This window comes from Callithrix jacchus, chromosome 14 (assembly GCF_049354715.1).
Source record: "Callithrix jacchus isolate 240 chromosome 14, calJac240_pri, whole genome shotgun sequence".
Lineage (NCBI taxonomy): Eukaryota > Metazoa > Chordata > Mammalia > Primates > Cebidae > Callithrix > Callithrix jacchus.
The window spans coordinates 17,552,440-17,576,636 of record NC_133515.1 but is presented as its reverse complement, the minus strand read 5'-3'; the positions used below and the strand labels follow the sequence as shown (position 1 = coordinate 17,576,636).

The 24,197-nt window shown below is 38.4% G+C and overlaps 1 long non-coding RNA gene across 1 annotated transcript in view; it reads right to left on the bottom strand.

Annotated features, from left to right (window-relative positions):
- Window positions 1-15,655: 15,655 nt before the first annotated feature.
- LOC128929573 (uncharacterized) overlaps window positions 15,656-24,197 on the bottom strand; it is a 54,517-nt gene continuing 45,975 nt past the window's right edge. Inside the window, exons 2-3 of the long non-coding RNA XR_008476213.2 lie at window positions 20,541-20,663; window positions 15,656-18,242 (exon numbers count right to left, since the gene is read on the bottom strand). This is a non-coding gene — a long non-coding RNA (uncharacterized LOC128929573). The remainder of the gene's footprint in view (window positions 18,243-20,540; window positions 20,664-24,197) is intronic.

The window sequence follows — 24,197 nt, the reverse complement described above, 5'->3', positions numbered from 1 at the left end:
TATACATTGCTGGATTTGAATTGTTGATATTTGGTTGAAGATTTCTGCATAGATGTGTATGACATATTATTCTTTAGTTTTCTTGTAATGCATTTTTCTGTTTTGGGTATTAAGGTAATTCTGGCCTCATAGAATAAATTAAAAAGTGTTCCTTCTACTTTTATTTTTCTGAAAGAGATTGTAGAGAAGTGATATTATTTCTACCTTCAGTGTTGGGTAGAATTGGCTGGTGAAACTGAGCCTGACACTTTCTGTTTGGAAAGGTTACGAACATTAGTCCAGTTTTAAAATGTACATAACCCTATTCAGATATCTACCTGACGTTGTGTGAATTATGATAGATTTTTGTCTTTAATGCAATTGGTCCATTTAATCTAAGTTATAAAATTGGTGAGAATAGAGTTGTTCATAATGTTCTTTTATTATATTTTTAGTGTCCATGGGATCAGTAGTAATGGTCCCTTTTTCATTTCTGCTAATAGAAATTTACATCTACTGTCTTTTATTCTTGGTTAGAGTGGCCAGAGGTTTATTAATTATATTGGTCTTTCCAAAGAAACAGCTTTTGATTTTGTTGATTTTATCTATTAACTTTTTTTTCCAATTTCATTGCCTCCTGCACTAATTTTTATTATTTCTTTTATATTATTGCTTTCAGTTTGTATTACTCTTCTTTCTCTAATTTCTGAAGGTGGAAACTTAGATTATTGATTTTAAATCTTTCTTTTCTTCTGGTCTAATATTTGAATTTAATGCTAAAGATTTTCATTTAAAGCTCTACTTTCGCTGTATCCAAAAATGTTGATAGATTGTATTTTATTTCATTTAGTTCAAAATATTTAAAAATTTTTATTGAGACTTATTTGACCAATCAGTTATTTAGAAGTGTGTTTTTAAGGACCAACATTTCTGTGTTTCCCAGATATTTTTTTATTACAGATTTTTAGTATAATTTCACTGTGGTCTAAGAGCATACATTGTAAGATTTTCATTCTTTTAAATGTGTTATGGTTACGCCCAGGTTGTCATTTATCTTGGTAAATGTTCTATATGTGCTTGAGAACAATGTGTATTTTGCTCTTGTTGGATGAAATAGTCTATAAATGTCAATTATATCCAGTTGATTTATGAGGCTGTTGAAGTCACATATATTCTTACTGATTTTGTGCCTGCTAGTTGTGTCCATTTCTGGTAGAGGATGTTAACATCTCCAACTATCATAGTGAATTTATCTGTTTGTCCTTGCAGTTCTATAAGTTTTGGCCCCATGTATTTTGATGCTCTGCAGTAAGACACATACACAGTAAGAAATTTTATGCCCACTTGGAGAATTGGTCCCTTTATCATTCTATAATGTTCTTATTTGTCCCTGATTATTTTTCTTGCTCAGATGTCTGTTTTGCCTAAAATTAACATAACTACTACAGCTTTCTTTTTATTAGTGATAGCATAACATATTTTTCACCATCCCTTTACTTTTCATCTATCTATTCCATAACATTTAGAAAGTTTTATAGACAACATATAATTGGCAGCTGCTTTTTTAAGCACTCTATATGTCCCTGTCATTTGCTTAAAGTATTCAAATGATTCACATTTAAAATAATTATTGACATAATTGCATTAACATCTACCATATTCATAACTGTTTTCTATTCATTGCACTTTTTTATTATTTTTAACCTTCTGTTTTATGCCTTCTCTAATTTTGATTAAGCATTTTATGTCATTTTATTTTCTCTTCTCTCTTAAGAGAGAAGAGCATTATACATATGCATTGAGCATCCCAAATCTGAAAGTCTGAAATCCAACATGCTCTAGTGAGAGCTTCCTTTGAGTTTTATGTCAATGCTCAAAATGTTTAGGATTTTAGAGCATTTTGAATTTTGAATTTTTGGATTTGGGATGCTCAACCTGTAACAGTACACCACTTCTACAAAGAAGGACGTTACATAATGGTAAGAGGATAGATGTAACAAGAAGAGCTAACGATCCTAAATATATACGGACCCAATACAGGAGCACCCAGATACATAAGGCAAGTTCTTAATGACCTACAAAGAGACTTAGACTCCCAAACAATAACAGTGGGAGACTTTAACACTCCACTGTCAATATTAGACAGATCAACCAGACAGAAAATTAACAAGGATATCCAAGACTTGAACTCAGACCTGGAACAAGCAAACCTGAGAGACATTTACAGAACTCTCCACCCCAAATCCACAGAATATACATTCTTCTCAGCACCACGTCACACCTACTCTAAAATCGACCATGTAACTGGAAGTAAATCACTCCTTGGCAAATGCAAAAGAACAGAAATTATAACAAACAGTCTCTCAGACCATAGTGCAATCAAGTTAGATCTCAGAATTCAGAAACTAACTCAGAACCACACAGCTTCATGAAAACTGAACAACTGGCTCTTGAATTTTGACTGGATAAACAATGAAATGAAGGCAGAAATAAAGAATTTCTTTGAAACCAACGAGAATAAAGACACAACATACCAGAATCTCTGGTACACATTTAAAGCAGTCTCTAGCAATAAGTGCCCACATGAGAAGAGTGGGGAGATCCAAAATTGACACGCTATCATCAAAATTGAAAGAGCTAGAGGAGCAAGATCAAAAAAATGCAACACCTAGCAGAAGACAAGAAATAACTAAGATCAGAGCAGAACTTAAGGAGATAGAGACAAGAAAAAATCTTCAAAAAATCAATAAATCCAGGAGATGGTTTTTCGAAAAGATCAACAAAATAGACAGACCACTAGCCAGATTGATAAAAAAGAAAAGAGAGAATAACCAAATAGATGCAATAAAAAAAGATAAAGGGGAAATCACCACAGATCCCACAGAAATTTAAACTATGTTCAAAGAATATTACAAACAATTCTATGCACATAAACTAGTAAACCTAGAAGAAATGGATAAATTCCTAGACACATGCATCCTCCCAAGACTAAACCAGGAAGTCGAAACCATAAATAGACCAATAACAAGATCTGAAGTTCAGGCAGCAATTAAGAGCCTACCACACAAAAAAAAGCCCAGGTCCAGATGGGTTCACAGCCGAATTCTACCAGACACACAAAGAGGAACTGTTATCATACCGCCTGAAACTATTCCAAATAATCCAAAAAGAGGGAATCCTTCCCAAATCATTTTATGAGACCAACATCATCCTGATACCAAAACCTGGCAGAGACTCAACAAGAAAAGAAAACTTCAGGCCAATATCCATGATGAACATAGATGCAAATCTTCAATAAAATACTGGCAAGCCGATTGCAACAGCACATCAAAAAGCTTATCCACCATGATCAATTAGGATTCATCCCGGGGATGCAAGGCTGGTTCAACATACACAAGTCTATAAATGTAATTCACCATATCAACAGAACCAAAACCAAAAACCACATCGTTATCTCAATTGATGCAGAGAAGGCCTTTGACAAAATTCAACAGCCCTTTATGCTAAAAACCCTAAATAAACTCAGTATTGACAGAATGTATCTCAAAATAATAAAAGCTATTTATGACAAACCAACAGCCAATATCATACTGAATGGGCAAAAACTGGAAGCATTCCCTTTGAATTCTGGGACTAGACAAGGATGCCCTCTCTCACCGCTCCTATTCAATATAGTACTGGAAGTTCTAGCCAGAGCAATCAGGCAAGAAAAAGAAATAAAGGGTATTCAAATAGGAAATGAGGAAGCCACATTGTCTCTATTTGCAGATGACATGATAGTGTATCTAGAAGACCCCATCATCTCAGCCCAAAATCTCCTGAAACTGATAAGCAACTTCATCAAAGTCTCAGGATACAAAATCAATGTGCAAAAATCACAAGCATTCCTATACACCAATAACAGACTTAAAGAAAGCCAAATCAAGAATGAACTGCCATTCACAATTGCTACAAAGAGAATAAAATACCTAGGAATACAACTAACAAGGAATGTAAAGGACCTCTTCAAGGAGAACTACAAACCACTGCCCAAAGAAATAAAAGGGGACACAAACAGATGGAGAAATATTCCATGTTAATGATTAGGAAGAATCAATATTGTGAAAATGGCCATACTGCCCAAAGTAATTTACAGCTTCAACACTATCCCCATCAAGCTACCAATGGCCTTCTTCACAGAACTGGAAAAAAACACCTTTAACTTCATATGGAATCAAAAGAGAGCCCGCATAGCCAGGTCAATTCTAAGCAAAAAGAACACAGCGGGAGGTATCACACTACCAGACTTCAAACTATACTACAAAGCTACAGTAACCAAAACAGCATGGTGCTGGTACCAAAACAGAAATACAGACCAAAGGAACAGAACAGAGGCATTGGAAGCAACACAACATATCTACAGCTATACAATCTTTGATAAACCTGACAAAAACAAGCAATGGGGAAAGGATTTCTTGTTTAATAAATGGTGTTGGGAAAACTGGCTAGCTATGTGCAGAAAACAGAAACTGGACCCCTTCCTGACACCTTACACTAAAATTAACTCCAGATGGATTAAAGACTTAAACTTAAGACCTAACACCATAAAAACCCTAAAAGAAAATCTAGGCAAAACCATTCAGGGCATAGAAGTAGGCAAGGACTTCATGACCAAAACACCAAAAGCATTGGCAACAAAAGCTAAAATAGACAAATGGGACCTAATCAAATTCCACAGCTTCTGCACAGAAAAGGAAACAGTCACTAGAGTGAATCGGCAACCAACAAAATGGGAAACAATTTTTGCAAGTCTACCCATCTGATATCTTTGTAGATATTCAAAATCTACAAAGAACTAAAACAGATTTACAAGAAAAAAACAAAGAAGCCCATTCAAAAGTGGGCAAAGGATATGAACAGACACTTTGCAAAAGAAGACATACACGAGGCCAACAAACATAAGAAAAAATGCTCCTTGGCTGAGTGCGGTGGCTCACGCCTGTAATCCCAGCAGTTTGGGAGGCTGAGGTGGGTGGATCACAAGGTCAAGAGATCGAGACCATCCTGGTCAACGTGGTGAAATCCCGTCTCTACTAAGAATACAAAAAATTATCTGGGCATGGTGGCACATGCTGTAATCCCAGCTACTCAGGAGGCTGAGGCAGGAGAACTGCCTGAACCCAGGAGGCGGAAGTTGCGGTGTGCTGAGATCACGCCATTGCACTCCAGCCTGGGTAACAAGAGTGAAACTCCATCTCAAAAAAAAAAAAATGCTCATCATCACTGATCAGTAGAGAAATGCAAATCAAAACTACATTGAGATACCATCTCATGTCAATTAGGATGGCGATCATTAAAAAATCTGGAGACAGCAGATGCTGGAGAGGATGTGGTGAAATAGGAACACTTTTACACTGCTGGTGGGAGTGTAAACTAGTTCAACCATTGTGGAAGACAGTGTGGCGATTCCTCAAGGACCTAGAAATAGAAATTCCATTTGAACCAGCAATCCCATTACTGAGTATATATCCAAAGGATCATAAATCATTCTACTATAAGGACACATGCACATGAATGTTCATTGCAGCACTGTTTACAACAGCAAAGACCTGGAATCAACCCAAATGCCCATCGATGATAGACTGGACAGGGAAAATGTGGCACATATACACCATGGAATATTATGCAGCAATCAAAAATGATGAATTCGTGTCCTTTATAGGGACATGGATGAACCTGGAGAACATCATTCTCAGCAAACTGACACAAGAACAGAAAATGAAACACCGCATGTTCTCATTCATAGGCAGGTGTTGAACAATGAGAACACATGGACACAGGGAGGGGAGCACTACACACTGGGGTCTGTTGGGGGGAATTGGAGAGGGACAGTGGGGTATGGGGAGTTGGGGAGAGATAGCATGGGGAGAAATGTCAGATATAGGTGAAGGGGAGGAAGGCAGCAAATCACACTGCCACGTGTGTACCTATGCAACTATCTTGCATGTTCTTCACATGAACCCCCAAACCTAAAATGCAATAAAAAAATTAATTAATTAATTAAAAAAAAAGTATACCACTTCATAGTAGCACAATATCTTATAACAAAATATTCTCAATTCTTCCCTCCCATCCCTTATAAACACTGTTGTTATTTGTTTTCCTTATCTATAAGCTATAGTCACTCAGTGTATTGATGCTGTTACTATCTTCAACTAAACTACTATAATTTAACTAAGGAGTTTTGCTGTGGAGAAGCTCTTCAGTTTAATTTGATTCCATTTGAAAATTTTGCTTTGCCAGTTATCCCAGAGCCATTTATTGAATAGAATCCTTTCCTCCTTTGCTTGTTTTTGTCAGATTTGTCAAAGATTAGATGGTTGTAGGTGTTTGGCCTTATTTCTGAGCTCTCTATTCTGTTCCATTGGTCTAAGTGTCTACTCTTGTGCCAGTATCATGCAGTTTTGGTTACTATGGCCCTGTAATATAGTTTGAAGTCATGTAGCATGATGATTCCAGCTTTGATCTTTTGGCTTAGAAATGCTCTGGCAATTCAGGCTCTCTTTGGGTTTCATATAAGTTTTTAAAATCGTTTTTTCTACTTCTGTTACAAATATCACTCGTAATTTGATAGGAATAGCACTGAATCTATAATTTCCTTTCAAAGTATATCCATTTTAATGATTCTTCCTACTTACGAGCATGGAATGCTTTTCCATTTGTTTGTGTTTTCTCTGTTTTTTTGAACAGTTTTTGTAATTCACTTGGTAGAGATCGTTCACCTCCCTGGTATTTTATTCTTTTTTGTGGCAATTATGAATTGTGTTTCTGATCTGGCTCTCGGCTTGACTGTTGTTAGTGTACAGAAATACCAGTGATTTTTGTATATTGATTTTTGTATCTAAAGACTTCACTGAAGTTGTTTATTAGCTGCAGGAGCTTTGGGGCTGAGAATATGGGGTTTTCTAGATATAGAATCATATCATCTGCAAACAGGAACAGTTTGACTTCCTTTTTCCTGTTTGGATGCCTTTTATTTTTTTCTCTTGTGTAATTGCTCTGGCCAGGACTTCTAATACTATATTGAATAGGTGTGGTGAGAGAGGGCATCCTTGTCTTGTCCCAGGTTTCAACAGGAATCCTTCCAGATTTTGCCCATTCTGTCTGATAAGGGTTTTGTATTTGTCATAGATGGCTCTTATTATTTGGAGGCATGTTCCTTCAATGCTTAGTTTATTGATAGTTTTTAACATGAAATGGTGTTGAATTTTATTGAAAGCCTTTTCTGCATCTATTGAAATATTCATGTGGTTTTTGTCTTTAGTTCTGTTTATGTGATGAATTACTTTTATTGATTTGTATATGGCTTTTAGTCTTCACCCAAATTTCATCTTGAATTATAATTCCCATCATTTTCACATGTCAAAGGAAAGAGAAGGTAGAGGTAATTGAACCATGGGTGGTTTCCCCATGCTATTCTCATGATAGTGAGTGACTTCTCAAAGGATATCATGGTTCCTCAAGAGGTTCTTCCCCCTTCACTTAGCACTTCTTCCTGCCACCTTGTGAAGAAGGTACTTTGCTTCCTATTCACTTTCTGCCATGAATGTAGGTTTCCTGAGGTCTTTCCAGCCATGATGCACTGTGGTCAATTAAACCTCTTTCCTTTATAAATTACCCAGTCTCAGGCAGTTCTTTTTAGCAGTATAAAAACAGACTAATACATGTATGTTGAACCAACCTTGCATCCTAGGGATAAAGCATAGTTGATATTGGTGAATAAGCATTTTAATGTGCTGCTGGATTTGGTTTGCCAGTATTTTGTTAAGAACTTTTGCATTGACATTCATCAGGGATACCAGCCTAGAGTTTTCCTGTTTTGTTGTGTTTTTGTCAGACTTTGGTACCAGGATGGTTGTGACCCTATAGCTTGAGTTAGGAAAGAGTCCCTCCTCCCTCATTTTTTGGAATAATTTCAGTAGGAATGGTACCATCTCTCCATTGTACATTTTGTAGAATTTTATAAAATTGGTGCTCCTGGGTTAGGTACGTATATATTTGGCATAGTTAGTTCTCCTTCTTGAATCAAACCATTTACCATTATGCAATGCCCCTCTTTATCTTTTTTGATCTTTGTTGGTTTAAAGTCTGTTTTGTCTGAAATTAGGTTTACAACCTTTGCTTTTTTTCTATTTTCCATTTGCTTGGTTGATTTTTCTCCATCCCTTTATTTTGAGCCTATTGGTGGCACTGCATGTCAAATGGATCTCTCAATTGGTCTTTCCCTTTGTCCAGCTTGCCACTCTGTGACTTTTAATTGGGACATTTAGACCATTTACATTCAAGGTTATTATTGGTATATGTAGATTTGATCCTGTCATCACAATGTTAGCTGGTTATTATGCAGACTTGTTTATGTGGTTGCTTTATGGTATCATGGATCTGTGTACTGAAGTGTGTGTTTATAGTGGCTGGTAACAATTTTTTCTTTCCATATTTAGTGCTTCCTTCAGGAGCTCTTGTAAGGCAGGTCTGGTAGTAATAAATTCCCTCAGCATTTTCTTACCTGAAAAGGATCTTATTTCTCTTTCGATTATGAAGCTTAGTTTGGCCATATATTACATTCTGGGTTGTAATTTCTTTTCTTTAAGAATATTGAACATTGGCTCCCAGTTCCTCTTGTAGGGTTTCTCCTGAGAGGTCCACTGTTAGTCTGATGGGGTTTCCTTTGTAGGTGACCTGCCCCTTCTCTCCAGTTGCCTTTAACTTTTTTTTCTTTCATTCCAACCTTGGAGAATCTAATGATTATGTGCCTTGGGGATGATTTTCTTGTAATGTATCTTACTGGGGTTCTCTGCATTTCCTGAATTTGAATGTTGGTTTCTCTAATAGGTTGGGGGAAGTTCTCATGAATATCAAGTTCTCCTGAAATATGTTTTCCAAGTTGCTTCCAATCTCTGCATCTCTTTCAGGGACACAAACAAATCATAGATTCAGTCTTTTTACATTAGTTTCTTGGAGGTTTTGTTCATTCCTTTTTATCCTTTCTTCTCTATTGTTATCTGACTAACTTATTTCAGAAATCCATTCTTCAAGATCTGAGATTCTTTCCTCTGCTAGGTTTATTCTGCTATGAATACTTATGACTGCATTATGACATTCTCATAGTGTGTTTTGCAGCTCTGTCTGGTTATGTTCTTCTCTATACTGGCTATTTTGTCTGTTAGCTTCTGCGTTGTTTTATTGTGATTCTTAGATTCCTTGGATTGAATTTCAATGTGCTCCTGCACCTCAATCCATATTTTAAATTCTTTTTCTGTCATTTTAGCCATCTAAGCCCAGTTCAGAACTCTTGTTGGAGAAATATTGTGGTCATTTTGAGGAATGAAGACACTCTGGCTTTTCTGAGTTCCTTTTTTTCCTGAAACGGAGTTTCACTCCCAGGCTGGAGTGCAATGGCATGATCTCGGCTCACCACACCCTCCACCTCCTGGGTTCAAGCAATTCTCCTGCTTCAGCCTCCTGAGTAGCTGGGACTACAGGCACACACCACTGTGCCCAGCTAATTTTTTTGTATTTTTAGTAGAGATGGCGTTTCACCATGTTGACCAGGATGGTCTCGATCTCTTGACCTCGTGATTCACCCTCCTTGGCCTCCCAAAGTGCTGGGATTACAGGCATAAGCCACCATGCCCGGCCTGAGTTCTTGCACTGATTCTTTCTCATCTTTGTGGGCTAGTTTTCCTTCAGTCTTTGAAGTTGCTGTCTTCTGAAATTTTTTCCTGTATTCTATTTGAAGCCATTGAGGATTTGATTGTGGTATAAGTTAGGTTCTGTTAAATATTAGCTGTTCTACATGCCTTCATTTCTGGAAGATTTTGGGGGGCCAAGGCTCAGCTCTCAACTCCTGACTGCATGCTCTAATTCTGAGGGACTTGTATCAGGTACCAACTTTGTTCTCTGGCTTCTCAAATTTAGGAATCCACTGTACTGAGGAGGCTGAGGTGCTCCTAGACCACTGATCTCTACAATCTAATGTGTAGTGCCAACCAAGGCATTTCACAGGGTGCTGACAATGGTTCTGTCCTTGCTCACATGCGGCGGCAGCCAGCAGCAGCAACAGCAGCAGCATGGCAGGGTGCATGCTTATCAGCAGCAGCAGGGTGCTGGCAGCTGCTGGAGTGCCTGTGTGAACATTCACAGCAGCTGTAATGGTGGTATGGCTGGGAGGTGGGTAGAGGTCTCCAACTGGTGACTGTGTATATGATCATGCTGGTGATGGTGTTACCACAGGGGTGGGGTTCTGGTGAGCCCAGGTCTGAGTGTACCCTCTATGTGCATTCACACAGGTAGGGTTGGCTGCTCAAGGCAAGGGAGTGTCTTCTGTTCTCTGTGCCTAGTTTACTCCTGCAGCAGTGTTGGCATAGGGGCAGGGCATTGGTGAGGGCATGACTGGTGGATTCTGTGCCTGACAAGGCTCCAACTGCGATGGCAGTATGGCAGGTGGGATGGGGGAGGATGTAGTGCACTCCTGCCAGCAGTAGTGGCAGGGCAGGGTACATATGCACAAGTATTCTGGCAAGCTAGGGCAGGCAAAGTCTACCCAGGCACATACACTCTGGCAAAGCAATGTGGGGAGTGGTGACCATGGCCCCATGGGAAGCTGCAGCTTGGGAGGGAGCAGGTGGACTGGCGTATGTCCCTTTGCAAGGGCCACACTGCTGAAGCTCTCCACCTGTCAGGCATGGTCCACCAGCACAGGAGCTTTATGTGGGCCACCAAGCCCATGCATAGAATGCCTGCAAACAGATATAGCCAGGCTGGGACCCCAAGAGAAGCCAGCAGACCAAGAGGCGCTCAGATTGGACAAGCTTCATCTGATGGGCAAGACTTCCCTGCAGAGTTTAGGTGCAACAGTTTCCCTGGGGATACAGTCTCCTATGGGAGCAAGTTGAGCCTAGGGGAATGGACATCTCTGGCCAGGCTCCACAATTTACACTCCCACACCAAACCCTCTGGACTCCTAATCAGTGGGCTTGCTTCCCCTGCCACTTCTCTAAGCATCTCTCACTGCCAACTCAAGTGTCCATGGTGGTTAAGGGATCTCTTTCCTGCCAGAATTTCAGAGGCCCCTGGGGTGAGTGAGTTTTTCCTTGCCAGTTCAACTCACCCATTTCCTCAGAGTAGTAGGGGGCCAGGAATGAGCCCCAGTGTGCAGTAGCCCCATGCAAGGTTCCCAGCTTCCTCTTCCTTTAGCCCAGTTTCTGTCTTCCCTCCATCCACTCTCAGGTCTTTCCCTCTAAATATCTGTTAGGAGTGTGTCTGTCTTCCTCATCCCTTAGTGGCAGCTATTCTCCCTGGCTGTGTCTAGTTGGCCATCTTGCACAAATTTTGAGGTTCCTTTTAACATTTTTTGCAAGTCACATCTAAGACAACACATTCTCATAATTTTATTTTTTTTTAAGAAAGTCTTTATTCATTCTTTACTTTTGAAGGACAATTTTGTTGTGGACAGAATTACAGGCTGGTGGGTTTTTGTCTTCCAGCATTTAAAACATTTAATTCCACTCTATTCTTGCTTGCATGCTTTCTAAAGAGAAGTCTAATATAATTCCTATCCTCCTTCATCTTGTAGGTAAGCTATTTTTTTTCCTCTGACTTCTTGGAAGATATTTTTTGTCTTTGATTTTTTTCTCCAGCAAACTTGTGATGACCAAATATAGATATTTTGGTATTTATTCTGGTTTGTGTTCTCTGAGCTTCTTGGATATTTGGTGTCTGTTATTAACATTTAGGAAATTCTGTCTTGTTTTCAGATATTTCTTCTGTTTCTTTCTCTCTTTCTTTTTCTTTTAGTACTACTATTACATGTATGTTACACCATTTGGGATCATCCCATAGTTCTTGGATATTCTGTTTCAGTCTCATCTTTTTCATTCTTTTTTCTCTTTGCATATTAATTTTGAAGGTTTCCACTGATGTATCTTCAAGCTCACTGATTCTTTCCTCAGCTGTGTTCAATCTACTAATGAGCTCTCTAAAAACATTCTTAATTTCTGTTTTGTGATGTTTTTGATTTCTAGCAATTCCTTTTTATTTTTTCTTAAGATTTTCTTCTCTCTGCTTATATAAACCATCTGATCTTACATGTTGTTCACTTCTTCAACTAAAGCCCTTAGCATATTAATGTTTTAAATTTGCAATATAATAAGCTAAACATCTCTGTCATATCTGAGGCTAATTCTAATGCCTACATTGTCTCTTCCGGTCGTTTTTTGCCTTTTAAAATAATTTGATAGATAGACATGATGTATCAGGTAATGTGAACTGAGGTCAATAGGCCGTTAGTGTGAGATTTTATTCTTATCTGGCTAGAAGTTTGTTCTGTGCTCTCAGTTGTGGTCTGCTATTATTACAGTGAAGCCCTGTTGACGTGGTGATAAAATATTAGGGAGGGGAAGCATTCTATGATTAAATCTTTCATTTTTGGTGGGCCAGCATCCCTGGGACTTGACTTCCAGAAGAAATTTTTAGCCTTTTTTCCCTCACGTTACATGAGACAGGAAAGCCAGAGAAGGTTGCAGACATGAATTGAGCTTTCTCTAAGCTCATGTAAAGTAGTTCCATAAAGAACATGTCTGTGTCATGAAGAACAGAACACTCAGGGCATATTCCAAAACAGTTACTTTTTCCCCCTCCTTCCTCCAGAAGGTGTTTTTGATTTTCACAGTGAAAATCTGGTAAACCTTCTGGAGGTAAAACTCAAGAAAGTGTGGGCCTCCTCCACCCTCAAGACTAGGCTTTTAGGCAGTTTTCTCTTTCAAGGTAGCCCACACTCAGACTCCAGCAAGCCTTCAATTACGTCAGTATTCTTACGAGCTTCCCGAGGCTTTTGCTCATATCAGGATGTGATTCCCTTCATTTGCCTTTATCACCACTTTTCAGGTGGTGGTTTGCCCTGTAACTTCAGTTCTCTAAATGATCTAAGAAAAATGTTGATTTTCAATTTGTTCATGTTTTAATTGTTGCTACTGTTGTGAAAACGAGAGTGCTAACTGCCAAACTCTTTATCTGTCCAAAAGGAAAACTGAAAACCACAAATCAGTTGACTTTGAGTCCATGCAGAGAGGTTATCCTGATTGAGCCTGGTTTAATTAGATGGAGTCTTTAAAAGAGGGTCTGGGCCCTTCCAGAGGGTCCACAAGACTTCTGACCTGCCTTTGTAGATGCAAGGTGTTATTAAGTGAAATTAGTGTGATTGGGCCACCCGTAGGAAACTATGCTCAGCCTCTGGAAGCTGAGGCCCCAGTCCTACAAATACAAGGAACTGAACTCTGCTAACAGTCATGTGTGCTCCGATGGGGTTCAGGACACAGTATCCTGAAATATGGCACCGTGGCATCTGAGAAAACAGCAGAAACAGGAGAATCTCTCTAACCTTCCTCCTGCCCTTCTCCCTTGAAGCAGGCCATAAAACCTAGAGAGAAGTTTCTGGCCTTACTGAAAGCCACAACTTCCCTATACCCAGAGGAAATAACCATCTTCTTATTGGTAATACAGGGACACAGAGAAGAAGCTGAATGAACAGGGCTTCGGTTTACTGCCATTAAATCATACATTTTAATTCAATCGCACTTCTCTATCGCTGTTCACTTCTTCATCAAACCTATCACAAAAAAATACAGTTTTACCAATTTCTTTGGGGCTTTATTTTGTTATGGAGGCTCCTGCATCTTGTACAACTTACATTAAATAAATTCATATACTTTTCTTCTGTTGATTTCTCTTTGGTTATAGAGTCCTCAGCCATGAACCTAGGATGAGTGAAGAACAGATATTTTTCCTCATCTATAGCTGAGAAGAGGGTCCGTAGCTCCCAAGAAGAAAACAGCTCAACTAAAACTTTGAGTGCAATCTTGTGAGCACCTGAGTAGTGGACCCAGCAAAGCCACTTCCAGACTCCTTACCCACTGACACTATGAAATAGTAACTATAACTTTTTTAAGCTACTAAGTTTGTAGCAATAGAAAATCAGCCATGTGTGAATATTTGTAAATGAGTGTGTGCATGTATCTGTGCATATACTTACCTAGAAAGGCTAGCATAGTCATATAATTTATCTGGAAGAATAAATAAGGACTTGAACAGTATTTATATACTGTGTGTGTTGGAAATGGAACAAATTGGGAGCATAGGGAGGGTAGGAAAGGGGCCTTTCCTTGTCTTCCCTTTAAAATTTTTTTATGTTTAAATTATATAAATGAATTACCAATACAAAAAGTTTAACATGGGGGATGGGTACTATTTCGAGCACATCGGTTGTGCATGCCTGGAGTGCCCTGTGCATCCCAGTCTTTGACTTCCCTGCAGCAAGTAATGGGAAGGAGTCAGATGGAACCTACCTCAATTTCTAAGAATTTATTTTGTTTCAGACAGAGTCTCACTTTTTCACCCAGGCTGAAGTACGGTGGCATGATCTCGGCTCACTGCAACCTCCGCCTTCCAGATTCAGTAGATTCTCATGCCTGAGCCTCCCAAGTAGCTGGGATTACCAGTGCAGGTCACTACACCCCTAACTTTTGTATTTTCAGTTGAGACAGGGTTTTGCCATGTTGGCCAGGCTGGTCTCAAACTGACCTCAAGGGACCCACTTGCCTTGGCCTCCCAAAATGTGCTGGGATTACAGGTGTGAGCCACCACGCCTTGTCAATTTCTACGAATTTTTGCACAAGTAAGGAATTGCCAGGGGAACAGAGAAATAAGAATGGCAGAAATGCAAATCCCTGATCAGGCTACAAATAAATTCACTTCATGGATAAAAGTTTCACTCTAAACATCAAGCTAATTCTAAGCAGTTCTTCCACTGGATGCTTTGAAAGGAAAATCTAACTATCATTTTGTCCTTAAATTTTATGACTGGATTTATGTCAAATACTGGACAGCATAATCTCCACTTTTACCATCTGTCTATTTAAAGAAAGTTATTTATTCTAGTGGAAAACTGGGCCGAGCTAAACATGTGGTACTTAAATGTAAAACATTTTTGGAGAGCTGCAAAGAAACATTTATCTGTTGATATAAGTGTGATTTGAAATGAAAATGTATGAGACACAGCTATAAAAGAGCATGACTGATTTTATTTCTTAAAAAAAAAAACAAATGGGCTCAAGTTTTCACAACAAAGGGAATTTTGTTTCCTTTCAACGTCCACCTTGAGATGTTTGTTTCACTCTAATGGAGCTGCTGCTACCTAGGTTTTTGCATTGCTGATTTCAAAGTTGTCCTAAGAAACTTTTAGCATGTTTTTTTGTGCATTTCTTCACTGCTTTCTATCTGAAATGGTTTGACTGTGTCCCCACCCAAATGTCACCTTGAATTGTAATAATCCCCACATGTGAAGGTGGGCCAGGTGGGGATAAAGGAATCATGGGGACCGTTTCCTCAGTACTGTTCTCATGGTGGTGAATAAGTCTCATGAGATCTGATGGCTTTATAAATGAGAGTTCCCCTGCACAAACCCTCTTGCCTGCCACCATGTAAAACATGCCTTTGCTTCTCCTTCACATGCTGCCATGATTGTGAGGCCTCCCCAGCCATGTGGAACTTGAGTTCAATAAACCTCTTTTTCTTTATAAGTTGCCCAGTCTCAGGTGTGGCTTTATTAGCAGCATGAGAACAGACAAATACACCATCCTTTAAACATGTATTTGGTATTTATTCATAGTCAAATTTTATTTGGACTGTACTCGGAGTAAATGGATGATGAAGGGGTAGGAGAAGGATAGAAACATATCATGAGCTTCTATAATGAACGCAAGGCTTTCATCTTCTCTGTTTCATCTATTTATCTCAATAAGCCTATGTAAGGTATATTACGTCCATTTGAAGGAAACTGAAGGTTAGTAGGAAAGCCATTTCTTTAAGCCTACACAGCATAAGGGCCCAACCAGAATTCAAACCAGGTCTGTTTTATTGAAAAGGACAGAAAATCAAACATCGCATGTTCTCACTCATAAGCAGTTGTTGAACAATGAGAACACATGGACACAGGGAGGGAAGCATCACACACTGGGGTCTGTGTGGGGGAACTAGGGGAGGGGCAGTGCAGGGTGGGGAGTTGGGGAGGGATAACAGGGGGGAAAATGCCAGATATAGTATAGGTGATGGGGAGGAAGGCAGCAAACCACATTGCCATGTATGAACCTATGCAAGAATCTTGCATGTTCTTCACATGTACCCCAAAACCTAAAATGCAATTATATATATATATATATATATATATATATGATAAAAGAAAAGAAAATTTAGAGAAAAAAAAAGAAAATTCAAGATCACATTACTACCCTGTGCTGCTTCTTACATTATGAACAAAATGCTTTAGGTTAAAAATGAAAAGCCTTGTAAATAAAGTAGAAAGGCCTGAATGGCAGTCAGGTGGATAACTGCCTTTGCTGGGTAGGTTGCTATTCTCAGAAGCAGAGTAGTAGGCCAGGAAAGAACACGAACCAGCCAGCAGCAAGCTAGCAGACCATGGTGGGCCCGGCCACAGGATAACACCCTGGACAGAGAAGTCACCCCTACTGAGGATGCTTGCTTAGACTGGAAATCACTGGCATGTGCTGGGATCTGGAAGGCAAAGTTTTGCCCTCTGCCATTAAGTCCTCCACGGAAGTTGAAGAAGAATATAGTAAGCCAACATGCTTCTGAGTGCCCTACAGTTTGAGTGGTGAGCAGAGGGCATTATAAGAACCAGACAAGAGAAGCACACAGACATGAGCTGTCTGCATGGTCTGTTCAGGAAGACAGATCACTCGTTCTCCACAGCAGTTACTTTCTGTCCTGAAGCATCTGGGCCACCAGAGGCAGCTGTGCCATCTCTATCGGTCTTGCGCTAGAGTTAACTTCCTCACTCAACCCCAAACCGTGGCAGTTTCAGAGGAAAGACTGTTGTCTTCCTCATGGGATGCCTGCTTCTTTGGTTTTCCTTTGCTTTGATTTTGTTTGTTGTGCTGGCTGTCAATTCTAAGGACTGGCATACTTCAGTCTTAGTGTCTACCCTGTCTGGTTCTCGCACATTTTTCCCATGCATGCTCCCCTCTCTGGGTGTCACATGACAAGTGCTTGTCATCACAAAACTTATCAACAACAGAAATGACATTCACATTCCTCTTTATAATTTAAAGTAGAATAATTTAAATAAAACAGAAGAGGAACAATTAGGGAATGTTCTATAGGGCCCCAGAGAATTTTCTTATTGCAAAATATCATCACTTTTCAGTGTGTCAAAAATTCTCTGCCTTGATTATTTGTAGCAATACAATTTCACATATGCAATGAATAATTGTCTTGATTATAGATATCAGTAGAATATTATATAGGGAATAAATAATTGACTGATCCTGGGTCTCTTTAGAAAATGAAAATATTTGAAATTTAAGTATATTTGTGGAATGTGCCTACTCTGTCATTTGTTCATAGATGGTATTTTCAGTAAGGAAAGCAAGTCTTATTACCTAAAAAATACAAAAAAAAAGAAAGAAATGAGTTACCTCTGCAAGAGAAATGCAATCAGCAAATCAATGATTTATCTAATTGCATTTTCCTCATCACCACTAGTTTAATGTATTGTGAAGAGCAAGAACACTGGAGTCAGACCTTCCTGGGGTCTGCCCCTTAATAGAATGTGAAATTGAGCAAGTCATTGAGATTCTCTAAGCCTCAGCATTTGAGGACAACACTGTTTTCCTCTCAGGAGTGTCATGAGGATTAAAAGAGATCACAGATGTAAAGGGTATAGTATGGAGCATATGGTCAATAAATGGTAGCTAATAGTGGGCTGGTCATTTTTTATCCCAGACAGATGTGCTACAGATTGGATTGCCATATTCCCAGCTTCCTGATGTTGAATTACTACTACAGTATTTTCAAAACTCCTTGTGTTAGATTTTTGTTTCAATTGGTATAATGTAAAGATGGTTAATGGTGAAATATATGTGTTTGTGGGTGTGTCTTGCATCAAGATGAACTTACATTGTTTGTATTCGTTTTTTTAAATCATGAAAGTGTGACTTTTTCCAAAATGCATCTTAAATGCTTGCATGCTTACATTTATGAGAAAAACAATATATGGCCTTGAAAATATATGTGGATCTTATCAAAAGAACCTCATTGATGGTTTTGTCATGGCGATTTACAATTCTTAATTAATTTACACAGATGCATTAAGTTCTTTCCAGCTGTGAAGACAGGTATATACACAGGTTACACTGGGGGTTGCAATCTTCCTGTAAGAAAACACAGGAAATAAGAAATATTAAGATGTCATCTCAGCAAGAGTGATGAAAACTGATGCTTTTTTAGTATAAAACACGAGTCTAGTGAAGAGGCACAAAAGTAGTTTTACATCAATCATTAGAATTTTATTGTTTCCTAAGGTGACAGCAAGAGATAATGCTCATTCAGATGCATGCATTCTGTTTTTAAAATATGTTACTTTTATTTTTATATTGCAAAAGTAATATTTGCTTATTAAATATAAAAGTGGGGAGAAAGGCAGAGAGGAAAAAACATACAGATAAGCAGAATGGAGAAAAAAATCCATCCTTAAGCCTACTAAGGAAATGTACATGCTTTTAGACTTTTTGATATTCTTGGTGCTATGATTTATTTTAAAATAGTTTTTGTTGCTGCAGAGCTATTTTATAACTTGATTTTTTCCAGTGAAATATGCAATCAACATCTTTTCATGTCAAGAAATAGACTTCTATTAACTATTTTAGTAGCTGCCTATTATCCTATTATATGACTATACCATAATTTATCTAACCAAGATCTTATCATTAGAGATTTAGGTTGTTATTTTTATTTTCTCTTCCCTTCAAAACACTGTGACACAAAAATGCTTTATATACGCTTTGTAATCATGTTTGGTTGGTGGATCAAGAGAATATTCATTAATTTAGAGCTTGAAATATATGCTGACAACTTACTCTCTGGGGGGCTCCCTGGTCAATGAGACCAGCATTGCTGAAGTGAATTGTGCTCCCTGATGTTTCTTATGGCTCTTCTTTTGTTTTCATCTTTGGGCTTTCTTAAGGAAACAAGTGATTCTCTTTGTTTAATCAGCCTTTTCCTGGTTACTGACAAGGCTAACATTTCTTATATTTTCATTGCCTATCTACGTTTATTTTATAAACTACTTGTTAATGCTCTCACCTAACTTCTAATTATGATAAATATCATTTTAAAAATGTATTTATGCTCTTTATATGTTAGGAATGTTAACACATTACATTATGCTGCAATTTGGTGCCAGTTTTCATTTGACCTTCATTTTCATATTAATTAGGTTAATGCTAAACTGTTTACTTTTATGCATTAAATATTATGCTATTCTTAAAAATAGCATAAATATAGTACCTTGCATATATGAGCTATTTAAATTCAGGAGGAATTATATTTTGAGAAGAACACTCAGATAAAGTACCAAGGTGACACTCATTATCAAAGAATCTGGAGCTTTGCCAAAATACACCAACTCTGGTTATATATATATAGATAGATAGATAGATTTGCTGTAAGGCTCAGTCTTTTGCAGGGCGAACAAATGAATGTACTAATAATATCCTTTATAGATCTGTGATAATCCTTTGAGCACATATTGAAATTTCTGCAAAGCAGCTAAATGTGTTTCTAGGACTTAAAAATTCCTAATACATTAATCTGAAAACACAGATGTCTATCTAGCCAAACAAAAGAATGTCTAATAAAGTTTTCAGTGGAAAAATTGGTGTCCAATGTCTTCAGCAACCCTAGTGTGCCATGGACCATAAGTGGTAAGCAGCTTAGCTTCCCAGTGCATCTGGATCCAGAATGCTAAATATCTAAATGCCAGGAAGTCACTCTGAACAAGCCATTTTGTTTTAATTGAATGGTTTGTTATAACAAGAGAAATGTGTTTGATTGGCTTACAGTATAGAATTCTGTTCATTTAAAAGGCAAATATTTACAAGGCTTTTTAAAAATGATCTATGATGACAGATGTGTAGCAAAACACAGATACTGATCCAAGATGGCCCAGGATTGACTCTGGCTGGGAAAAGTAGACAGTGACTTTGTTTGCCCTCGATATTCTCAAATGACACAGCACACCTAACCACTGTACTGTCTTGTCATACTGCTAGTGGAGGCTTTAGAAGCTGACCTCTGTACATTTGATTCCCCAGCCCAATTAACCTGCCAGGAATAACGGGAGTCGGAGGTGGAGAAAAAAACAACTTGAGCTGTTAATTTAAGTAAGGTAACTATCACTTACTAATTTACAATACTAGAATAAATGCTACAAGAGGAAATAATTCTCTTTACCATCATGCCTATATGGACAATCTAAGATCAGATTCTGGAGCCAATTACTTTAAAAGTAGGTGGGCCAGGCGCGGTGGTTCATGCCTGTAATTCCAGCACTTTGGGAGGGTGAAGTGGGCGGATCACGAGGTCAAGAGATCAAGACCATCCTGGTCAACATGGTGAAACCCCATCTCTACTAAAAATACAAAAAATTAGCTGGGCACGGTGGTGCGTACCTGTAATCCCAGCTACTCAGGAGGCTGAGGCAGGAGAATTGGCTGAACCCAGGAGGCGGAGGTTGCGGTGAGCCGAGATCGCGCCTTTGCACTCCAGCCTGGGTAACAAGAGCGAAACTCCGTCTAAAAAAAAAAAAAAAAAAATAGGCATTGATTTTAATTTATTTTTTACCAGCAAGAAACAAAGTGGCATAAGAAATGTTGGTTTACTACTTTGTTTATATTAATTATATACAGAAACTAGAAGGCGATAGCATAAGATTGATTGTAATTGAGCCATAAATTTAACATACAGCAACATCATCCGTTTACCTGGCTAGCTCTTAGCTGAAATATATTTCTAGAGTTGAAATAGGAGAAAGAGGGCCTAAAGATAACAAATGATAAATGTCTTCTACCGACAGCCAAGTAAACACATCCTTAACATAACCTGGTGTCTACTTAGCTAGCAAATTTATTCTCCTATGATATGAATCATGCAAAGTTTGAGTATCTAAAGACTATTTATCACCTAAGATTTCTATGTTTGGCAAGTATGCCTAAGAAATTCTAGTAAGTTTTGTAAATAAAATGGCTTTTGTAGCAATTTCTATATAGTATCCAGCCTCTTGAGTGGCTCTTTTCAGCTATGTGAGGTGTTTGCAAGGTTAATTTAGATGTCCAGGAAGTATCCGCTCATTCACACAGGCCCAAGGCAGTGAGGTCCTTGGGCTTGTGTGAATTACAATAGCCAAAGAAGAATGTAAAAGGGAGCCTTGGGTAAGGATGATAGAGAATGCCACTGGACCACTGGGAAATACGTCCGTAGCCCTAGGACTTGGTTGAAATTTATAACGTCTCTGTTGGAGTAATAGGACAAAACAACTTTGGCTTATTCTACAGAAATCTGGAGGGGAAACAGGTTGGAAGGATGAAGGAGAACATCTGTTCTTTAATACCCTTCCAGCTTTAGGCTAGCAAATCTCTACCCACAGGGTGAGGAGGAGAAGCCTAGAGGGCAGTGTTCACGCTGTAGACTTGGCCTTGGTAAAGGCTTCGACCAGGAAATTATTGAGGGGTTTTTGTCCATGAATGGTAGACAGTCCCATAGGAGTCCAGTTGCTCAACAGTTCTGTAACTGACTTCAGATCAAGTTGCTCAGGTACTGGGAAAATGGAAAACACTTGGAAAGATGAAGAATCTATATCAACTAATGGGCAAAATAGCCAGATAGCATTAAACAACAATATTAGACTCACGAATATCAATATTAATCCTAAATTTAAATGGATTAAATGCCCCAATCAAAGACGCAGACAGGCAAATTGAATAAAAAGTCAAAACTCATCAGTACAGTGTATCCAGATCCATCTCAAAAGCCAGGACACACAAAGACTCAAAACAAAGGATTGTAGGAAGACTCACCAATCAAATGGAGAGAAAAAAAAATGGGAGTTGTAATTTTCGTCTCTGACAAAATAGACTTTAATAGTAACAAAGACTAAAAGAAACAAAGAAGGGCATTACATAATGGTAAAAGGATCAATGCAACAACAGGAGTCAATGATCATAAATATATATGCATCCAATATAGGAACACCCAGATAGGTAAGACAAGCTCTTAATGACTTATAAAGAGACTTGGACTCCTACACAAAAATAGCAGGAGACTTTGACACCACATTGTTAATATTCGACGGATCAACAAGATAGAAAATTAACAGGGACATCTATGATTTGAACTCAGACCTGGAACAAGTTAACTCAGAGAATATTTATAGAATTCTTCACCCCAGGTCCACAGAACACACATTTTTCTCAGTATCATATTATACCTATTTTGAAAGTGACCACATAATTGGAAGTAAATCACTCTTCAGCATTTGCATAGCATTTCACAGACTTAAATGAAATGTTGGTTGGCTGTCTGTTTGTTATTTTCTTCCCTTATTGCTTCCTGTATCTGCTGTTAAGCACTATTGTCGGCATAAAAGAGGTTTTTAATACCTATTTTTAGATTGCATTCCAGCCTGGGCAATAGAACAAGACTCCTGTTTTCTCTACCCCTTTCTCTTTCTCTTTCTTTCTTTCAAAAGAATAAATAAATAAATTAAATAAATCAGTCTCCCCCCAAAAAAAATGATGGAAAATTTTGTATGAAAAAAATTCTTATTATTAAGTGGCAGGATTAGAAACTCACTATTTCATGCGTGTAATACCAGCACTTTGGAAGGCAGAGGCAGGTGGATGACCTGAGGTCAGGAGTTCAAGACTAGCCTGGCCAACATGGTGAAACCCCATACTCCACAAAAAAAAAACAAAAATTAGCCAAGCATGATGGTGGGTGCCTGTAATCCCAGCTACTTGGGAGGCTAAAGCAGGAGAGTTGCTCGAACCTGAGAGGCAGAGGTTGCAGTGAGCCAAGATCATGTCACTGCATTCCAGCCTAGGCAACAGAGTGTGACTCCATCAAAATGAAAGAAGGAAAAAGGGAAGGAGGAAACAAGGGAAGGAAGGGAGGAAGGGAGGAAGGGAGGAAGGGAAAGAAATAGAGAAAGAAAGAAAGGAAAGAAAGCAAAGAAAGAAAGAAGAAAAGAAAGAAGGAAGGAAAAGAAAGAGAAAGAAAGAAAAAGAAAGAGAGAGAAAAGAAATCACCACTTCTACTTTGTAACTCCTAATGAAGTGGTGTATGTAGACTGTTTTCATCAATGGCTGTGGAGCCATTTAATGAAAAGTTAAAGGGCAACTTTAGAATGCAGAATCGGGTTGACGACACTGAAACCCACTGTCAAACACCTTGTGGTAGGTAGGACCATGAGTTCCTAGGAGCCTCCTGTTGTAATGAAACATCCAGTGTCACCAAAGAAGTAAGAAAGTGGTTCATTCTAGTCCAGCCACTGTAATAGAAAAAGCATAAGCATGAGTAACTAGGTCTTGAAGAAGCCATTACCAATGCAGAAAGTAGCTGGTGCTTTTTATTTAAATCATCTGGTTGCCATCATGCAATATATGGCCTGGGAAAAAAGATGGAGAGAGAATTACTAGAGAGGGAAAAAAAGAGACATTGAGAGACACACCAAGCCATGCTACCCAGGAAGCTTTGGGGCTCTAACAAATCATCTCCAAAAAGACATTTTTCAGAAAAGTAGAAATTTGTACACTGGCCAGGTATATGATAATACTGAGAAATTATTTTAAGTTTGCTGGGTGTAAAAATGTTATTATGGTTATGATTTAAAGTCTCATCTGCTACAGAGACATCCTGCAGTATTTATAAATAAATGATTTTATGTTTGGGATCTCTTTAGAACACTTCAAGGGAGATGGGGGAATGACAGGAAGTGTGAGGAGTTATACTGCAACAAGATAAGCAAATGCATTGTTGAAGTGACCAATGGACAACAGGGCTCCATTAACTTCCCTCTACTTTAGTACATATCTGAAAAATTTATTAATATGCAATAATAACACTAAGGCCAATCATCAATGTTAAGCCACACGGCTTTCCTGGAAGCAGAAAAAGGCCCCAGAGATTCTGAATTGCAACACTCAGACTACATTTAGCCCCACCCAGGAAAAATATTTGCTTACAACTGGTGTCTCTGACAACATCATTCATTCAGAAACTATGATCTTAATCAACTAGAGCCCAGAGTTTCTCTGAGACATGCTAGGTTG